Raw genomic sequence first — 8873 nt, forward strand, 5'->3', positions numbered from 1 at the left:
TGAGGAGTTCATTCTCCAGACTTGCCACAACAACCTTGCACTGGACGTGTTGGAAGCAATGGGAACAGCACCGTCTGACACTTGGAAAGACTTGAAGGTGCGCGGTGAACAAGCCGAACGCTTCCTCCGAAGGAAGAAGGCCGAGAGGAACCGACCGACAGTTAATCCGCTCAACTCAAACTTCACCTCTCGTGGTAAGGGCAAGGCACCTGTAGCTGCTGATGATGCTAATCAAACGTCACAACAGCAATCCCGAAGGCAGCAAAAGGATTCGGGTCTGAGACTCCAAAAAAAGTACTCTTTTAAGGACGAAGACGTTCCAGCCATCTTCGAATCCCTCCTTGGAAGCAACAGGATCAAGCTACCACCTATCACAAATCAGGAGGAAGCTAACAATACTACGGACCCAAAGTACTGTGCATACCACAGGAGGATCGTTCATCCCACCAAGGATTGCTTTGCTCTCAAGAATAGCATTCAGACCTTGGTTGAAGCCGGCGTCATATCGCTCAGATAAGCCAAATAAGAACGGCAAAACTCCAAAGAGTATATGAGTACAAACTGCTTCTCAATCCTCCGACCGGTATAAGAGGTTAAATTGCTCCCTGATACTCCAATAAGTATATGAGTCTAAACTATTTCCTTTCTTCCACGGGAAGTTCCTGGAGAGTGCCATGCGTGGTATTCTTGTCTAAACTATTTCCTTTCTTCCACGGGAAGTTCCTGGAGAGTGCCATGCGTGGTATTCTTAAGGATAACCCGATCATGCAACCGATACGATGATAAACCCAGTTTCACAAGAAAAGCTGGGGGTGGATAATTCATGTAACGGGAAGTTCCTGAAAGAATGTTACATGTAATTTTCTTAGGGATAACCCGATCATTACAAATAAAGTGATAAGCACTAAACCCACCGTTTACCTGGTCAAACCTTAGGACCACAACCAGAATCCCCTCTCGATTCCTTTAATGAACGAGAGGTCCACAGATCGAGCGATCAAACCTTCCTACAGTTAGGATCGTCTCAAACCTCCCAATTGGTCAAACCTTCTTACAGTTAGGACCACAGTCAAAATCCCCTCTCGATTCCTCCAATGAACGAGAGGTCCACTTTCAAATCGAGTGATCAAACCTTTCTACAGTTAGGGTCATCTCAAACTCCTGCTTGGTCAAACCTTCCTACAGTTAGGACCAAAACCACAATTCACTCTCGATAAACGAGGAATTCATCTTTAGTTCGGTAATCAAACCTTCCAACAGTTAGGGTTATCTGAATCTTTTCGATTCTCGGAGTGGGGATCTCACTCTTAGTTTCACTTTTCCGGATTCTAGGGATGGAGATCCCACCTCGAGTCTCCTTTCCAGATGAAGATAGAATATAAAATTCTTCTTCTTCAGTGTCGGGAGATAGAATATAAAATTCTTCCTCTCCCATTTCGGGTTCGTCTTTGCCCCAAGAGAAGACACCAACCTTTTCCAAAAAATTTGTCAATTTAGGATTCATCTTAGGAAGTTTATCCCGAATCCTAAGCAGGGATAAGTCTGCGCCTAACACGCGCTGCCGGTTTAGTCTTTTTCCGTACAAAAAGACACCAGGGTTCGATTCTGGGGTATTCTATCCTGAAACCTAAGCAAGGATAAGTCTGCGCTTAACCCGCGCTGCCGGTTAGTTCTTAACCGTCAAAAAGAACACCCGTTCACATATTCAACATATTGTGGCAGGTTGTTATTAATAACACCAGAATCCATGCCTTACACGCATGGGGAATTTCATCCTGAATCCTAAGAAAGGATATGCCGACGCCTAACACGCGTCGCCGGTTTAGTCTTTCTCCGAAATAAAAGACACCAGAGTTCGATTCTGGGGAATTTTATCCCGAAGCCTAAGTAGGGATAAGTCAGCGTCTAAAACACGTTGCTGGGTAGCCTATTCCCATAACAATGGCGAAGTCTACGTATTCGAAGTCGTAGCATCAAGTCTGAGGGAGTTCATTCCTTTATCACAACGTCACATGCGGAACGGGTTTAGACAATCCGCATGTAAGCCCGAGTCAAACGGTAATCGGTAAGAGCACGTCAAATCCGTTGATGGCTGAGGGTTTGCCAAAAATCCTATAAATACGAAGAGTCACTGACGCATCAGCTTCATTAGTTGGTCTCGTGACTTGAGCATCCAACGACATTCGAAACCCTAGGGTCAATGCCGGACAACGCGTAACCCTAGGTCAACGCCAGTCAATGCGTTGCGATCAAAAGGTCAACGCCAGTCAACGCGTTGCGATCAAACAGTCACCGTACGACATTCAAAACCCTAAGGTCAACGCCGGTCAACGCGTAACCCTAGGTCAACGCCGATCAATGCGTTGCAACGAAAGAATCAATACTCCGAAGAGTATACGAGTATAAACTGCTTCTTAATACTCCAATAAGGTATATGAGTATAAACTATTCCCTATTTTTGGTTGGGAAGTTCCTAGAGAATATTTTTTTATAAATATTCTTAAGGATAACTCAACAACACTACGCCGGACAACGCGGCGCAAATAAAAACTCAACGCCAACAATCGATGGTCAGCTAAAGATTAGAAAATCAGGAATCGACTTTAAGTTTAAAATTCCAACAACGGTCAGACAATAAATGCAGCACCGGAACTCTTACAGATATTCGACAATCGAACGATTTCGTTTGACACGGACCCATTCATTCGTTGGCGGCTTGGAGGAGCTGCCATTTGTAGGCGTTAAAAATTGCCCATAGGTCCTCAAACACAGTGCAAGACAAGGAAAAGACGATAAACGTTATTATCCAAAGCTCGGCACAAACCGACGAATCAGCAAGGCGACGAAGCGTACGCAAAACAAAGAAGCTGGAAGAATCACGAAACATTGCTTAGAAGCTTGAACAGTGCTGAGTCACCAAATGCTGACTCGCACAGTTCCGAGTCACCAGAAGCTGACTCACACAGTTCCGAGTCACCAGAAGCTGACTCGCACAGTCCCGAGTCACCAGGACTCTTGTTGGATACAAAACCTCCCCAAACACGGATTTCGATGATTTTTAAGGATTCTTTCGTCCCAAAACCTCTCCAACTGCTCTGAGGTTATCCATAAACACGTTTAGACAGTTATAAACCGCAGATAACGTTTAAACATCAATTCCTACTAGGAGACACATCTCAAAAAGCCTATAAATAGAAGCCTAAGGTCTTCTTTCAAGGGGATCGGAGATCTGAGATTAAGAAGGCGAGGTGCTGTCAAATTGACCAGTCAACCACGAATTTCAGAGGAGAATCATCAGAGCTTGGCGAACACTTTCATAAAGAAAGCCCCTTCGAAAGGTTTGTGATTCTTTTCCCTTCTTTCCTCCGGATTAAACTTGGTTTTAATCTCGAGAAGAGCCACAATCTCGCTTGGTCGTGATTGTCGCTTCCGTAATTGTTTCCCTCGTGAAACAAGAGCGTAATTATATTGTCGATCGGCTTTGGTCTGCGGTGGTCCACGGACTAACGCGTCCCCGGCACAGGCAAAGATCCCACGCAAAGCAGCGGGAGATAAACTACTGCTGCGTTTTGTTTGATAAAGTTGTAATCTTTATTTTTCGTTGTAAGAAGATCTTATAAAAAGATCAACTCTCTTTTCAGTTTGAACTTGTAATCGATAAACGGTGTAACAGGTTTGAAAACAATGGAAAAGGTAACTTTTGACACAAATAAACTGGCGACCACAGTGGGAGCCGACAGCTTTTCTGCAAAAGCTGTAGTGTCGCAACCAAAGATCGTCATACCGATCAACGAGGAGGTCGAGTACGAGTTCGACCAAGCAAAATATGAAGAGTACTTATCCTCCTCTTCCCGATCATCCTCCCCTCGTAGGAATAGGAGAAACTCCACAAGGAAAGGTCGAGGACATTTGGATTTGAAGGTTCAAAATCAAGAACCTCATCCCGCAGCGGTTCAAGAGACTCCTTGTGAAGCTGAAGCTACCAAGGCCGAGCCGACTTTATCCAAGAGGGCGCGTCAAAGACGGCGTCAACGCCTAGCACGCCAATTGGCCAAGGCCTCCGAGCCGGTGGATGGAATCCGCTACGAAGCGGATCTGAAGTCTAGAGGACGCCAACAGGCACAACAGCGACTTAGCGATTGGTCCAAACCAATGACAAATGAATGGGTCCCCGTTAAGAGGACACGTTCCACTCTTGAAGAACGAACCAAGAAGCGCCACGCTTTACTTGCGCACGCAAGAATCCTGGTACAAGAGGCCAAGAAACTACAAACAAGTACTGCAGACTTTAAACTGACAAAACCACGTCAAATCTGGAGGCCAAAATCCACCAAACGCTGGCTCGGCCAAGGCCGAGTCGCCAAACGCTGGCTCGGCCAAGGCCGAGCCGCCAAACGCTGGCTCGGCCAAGGCCGAGCCACCAATTGCTGACCCGCGTAACCACCGAGCTGGTTTATCTCCGTCTGCAGAAATTTCACCTCCTGCGACCAGCTTCAAGTCTCCGACAGCTCCTGCTTTTGTTCCGATGACTTCCTCACCTCCTGTAAAACCCAACGGTAATGTGGACTTATCCCGAGTTAAAATGAGCATAATGGATCGTCTCAGCCCTTTGCATAAAAATAAACCCCGCTATCCAGATAAACTACTGCTGCGTTTTGTTTGATAAAGTTGTAATCTTTATTTTTCGTTGTAAGAAGATCTTATAAAAAGATCAACTCTCTTTTCAGTTTGAACTTGTAATCAATAAACGGTGTAACAGGTTTGAAAACAATGGAAAAGGCAACTTTTGACACAAACAGATCCCAACTGAGCGGCGGTCGACCGAAAAAATTCGTGGTCGACCGCAATCCAGATCCCAACTTGAGAAAACGAGCAAAGACTTATTCGGTCGACCGGTGCGGTCGATCGATGGAAATTTCAAGCTTCTGATCGACCGGTGCGGTCAACCGACAAACTCTCTGCTACCCACTAATGAATGATCACATCAGCGGTCGACCGGTGCGGTCGACCGAAATCTGATACTACAGAAAAACAGTTTTTAAAAGCTGATTTTTAAGACTTTGGAAAATTGTTAAAAATAACAAATGAAGTCCAAAAATAATAAAACTTTGGGAAATGTATATAAACATGTAAATGAACATGTTACAAAAAGAATTTGTATATAAACATGTAAATGAACATGTTACAAAAAGAATTTTCCAAATTGCATTTCCCATTTGTAAAAAAGCTTCATTTTGCAAAATAGTCCAAAACATAAAAAATATAAACATATGAATTTTGACATTTAGGCTAAACCATGTTTTGAAACTTTGCACAATGATTTTGTAGACTTAATAAAATATGTATATGATTATTGTTAAGTTCCAAAACTAAGAAAAACAAAATTTTCACAAAATTACATATTCTATGCAATATATACTAAAACACGATAATAAATATGAAACATGTGATTTCATATTTATAAACATGAATACTCAAAAACACATGTATGTATATATATAACTATATATATGCATAGAAACTATATATATATCTTGCGGATGAAGCTGAAACTTGGATCTTGAACTTGAATTGTACGATGCTTCACTCCACAATTCCGTCAACCTCCATTTGATATGATCGTTGAAGCGCTATTCCATCCATCCTCCAACTCGTTGTTTGCCTAGAATAAATGCGAAAACATAAACACTAGACAAATAACATTAGAAGTAAATTGTTTGTTAAACATCATCAAAACAAGATGGCTAACAATCTCCCCCTTTTTGATGATGACAAACAATTTACAAAAAAAAATATATGCATGAAGGAAATGAATATATAATTTATAATTCACATGCATATAAACAAGAAAGAATATACTCATAATATTTCTCCCCCTTTGACAACATCAAAAAGGGGACAAAAGAATTAAGAGAGCGAAAGCTCCCCCTATCAATAAACATAGGTGAGTATAAAAACAAATATAGAATAGGGAATAGCTCCCCCTATCAAAAAGCCATATGGAGTGTATGCAATAAAGATCATGGCAAAACATGTGAGCAAGTAAAAAAATGCTAAACAACTCACATGAAATAAGAACACATGTGTATATATAACATCATGAAGGGTGTTACAAAGATTTTAAGATGTATATATACAAACCAAACATTTATCATATTTGCCCCAAAGAGATGAAATGAGGATCCAAAAAAGGAAAATAATTTGCTTATATGTAGGGGTATAAGGAAACAAAATCAAGAAGGGATATTTTTTTTTAAATAAATCATAACAATGTATGGATTTATGAAATCAAAAGAAGAGGAACATGAGAATCATGCAAAGAGTTTTCAAATGAAAATAATGGCTATAAACAGTCAGTAAATCAAATTTTAAAATGTCAGAAAACTATCACTGTAGTCGACTAGTAGTCGTTGTAGTCGACTAGTAGTCCTTGTAGTCAACTAGTAGTCGTTGTAGTCGACTACACTGAGTTAAAACAGACTCTATAAATTCAAGATTTTTCTTAGTAGTCGACTACGCTGGTCATTAGTCGACTACTCTGTAAACGACAAAAAGTCTAAAATTCAAATTCAAAGCTGAATAGTCGATTATACTGTGTAGTAGTCGACTGCACTATAAACAACAGAAAGTTAGATTTCTGAAATAACTTTTAGTAGTCAACTATATAGTCTAGTAGTCGACTACATTGTAACTTTACAAAAACTGAGATTTTACCTAAGTGTTTAGTAGTCGACTATAAAAGGTCATTAGTCGACTAGACTATAATTTGACAAAAACTTATATTTTTTATCTAAACTTCAGTAGTCAATTACGAGTCTTATTGGTCGACTACTAAGTGGTAAAAATTGATATGAATGAGATATTTTTATACTTAATGATAAGTTATAAACTCTAATGGTTAACATAGAGGATTTCTATTGTTAACCAACACACTAAGTATATGTTAGTGTGTTCTAATCACTATGTGTGTGTATGTGTGAGTGATCAAGGCTTGTACAAAAATATCTAAGTAAAGAAAATGTAAAATGTACATTGATGTATAAGCTCTTCATCTTCTTTACTTCATGATGCCTTGAACTCATCTTGCATTTGTTCATATTTGATGTTGAAAGTTGCATTGATTATGTTAGTGCATAATAATATTCATAGTGATACACATAATGAATAAATTGTTATCTTCAAAATTATATCTTGGGGACATGATATCCAGCAGAAATTAAACGAAAAAATTTTGTTAAATTTCTGACAAGATGAAAGAGTCAAATGACTCTTGATTTGACCCCAGCGGTCTATTTATAGACAGCTATGAGCTATCAATCGGGACTAGATTTTAGGCAAAAATCCTACCCAAAACAGGAACTTTGCATTCATATTGGTTGAACTTCTAAATACAAAGTTCACCCAGCGCTTTGAATCCTAGATGTGGGGTTCGTTTGTGTGTTTTTGGCCTTTCAACACAAGCATTTTGGCAATCGTCTTCAGATACTCAAAGAAGCTAGTAATGGCCATAAAGATGATGAAAGCAGAGAAGAAACTAATTTTTGGATGAGTACAGACAGGTTATAATTGATAATGCTAATACTATCAAGCTCGATCAGTCGCGCAACTCATCCTTCCAAATGACTTAACATTCCAACCAAGATTAACAAGGATATTGTTGAAATCATTACCCCAGTTTAGTTGATCAAGAAAGGAGACTAAGTGGGTTCTTCTGAGGCTGCCCTCCTAACCAAACTTGGGATAAGGTCCTTCTAGTATGGGCTTGTGGTTCTCTCTGTTTATGACAATAGATCTGTCTTTAACCCAGAGGTGCTCAACTTCACTGAGGATGACCCCGTTAACAAGTTTGCAGCTGGTGTTTCTATGGTTACTTCGTTGTCTATGGCTCTTTCTTATCCAACTCTTGCAGCTGCGCCTTGGGTGCTTATCAATACCTACAAGAATATTTTTATTGGTGTTGTTGACACTGAATACACCTTCATGCAAGTTGAAGAACTATCTCAAGGATCCAAGAAAATTCGCTATTGCCATCACCCCTGTTGCATTAGCGGAAAAAGTCGATCTTACTGATGAATCTGACAATGATGATTTGGGCTTTAGCTTGTTTGACTAAGTTCATTTTCACTAAGATACAAAAGTTATCTTGTTTGGTTTAAGAAGGTTAGAGCTACCTTAACTACTTCTATGCGTTCGTCGGAAGTATGAGTTCAATCATTACCAAAGGAGATCTTAAGGAAATTAGAGAAGAAGTTGATAAATAGAGGAAACAGAACTACAACATACAGTAAATTTCTACAATCGAATTCATGATATCTTCAAAACAGATATGGTGATATGTCATTCGACAACAGATCTCAAATCAATTTGGGGATCCAAAGTATTCTGAAAATTCATTCCAGTCAACCACGAACTTTCGAAAACTTTGGAGGGGGTTTTGTAAACTGTTTAAAAAATTACTACAGATAGCTGATCCTCATTAAACACCAATAATAGAAGTTATAATTTGACGACTTTTATATGAACAATTTAACAATGAAAGTTACAGGCGAATAACTTTGACATCAACAAATGAAGGCTACAATTAGAAGATTTCCACGTAGATCAAAAAAGTTACAATTCAACGACCTTCACGACAATCGATGGAAACTATGATTCAACAGTCTTCACAGACAACTGCAGAAGTTACAATCTGACGACTCCCACATTTTAAGGTGCTAAGGTAGAGATTACAAAATGACAATCTCTACAAATGCCCTGGTGAAAGAGATTCGAAGTCAACAATTTCTTTAAATGCAGAGTTCATTTCTGCATTCCAGATTCACAACGCAGTGTGAACACGGCGTTTTAAGCCTAAAGCACATGCTCTGTGTTTT

The 8873-nt window shown here is 39.9% G+C and overlaps 1 pseudogene; it reads left to right on the plus strand.

Moving 5' to 3' along the window:
* Positions 1 to 8113, plus strand: part of LOC109847491 — a 43762-nt pseudogene extending 35649 nt beyond the window's left edge.

This window comes from Asparagus officinalis, chromosome 7, assembly GCF_001876935.1.
Source record: "Asparagus officinalis chromosome 7, Aspof.V1, whole genome shotgun sequence".
NCBI classification, from domain to species: Eukaryota; Viridiplantae; Streptophyta; class Magnoliopsida; order Asparagales; family Asparagaceae; genus Asparagus; species Asparagus officinalis.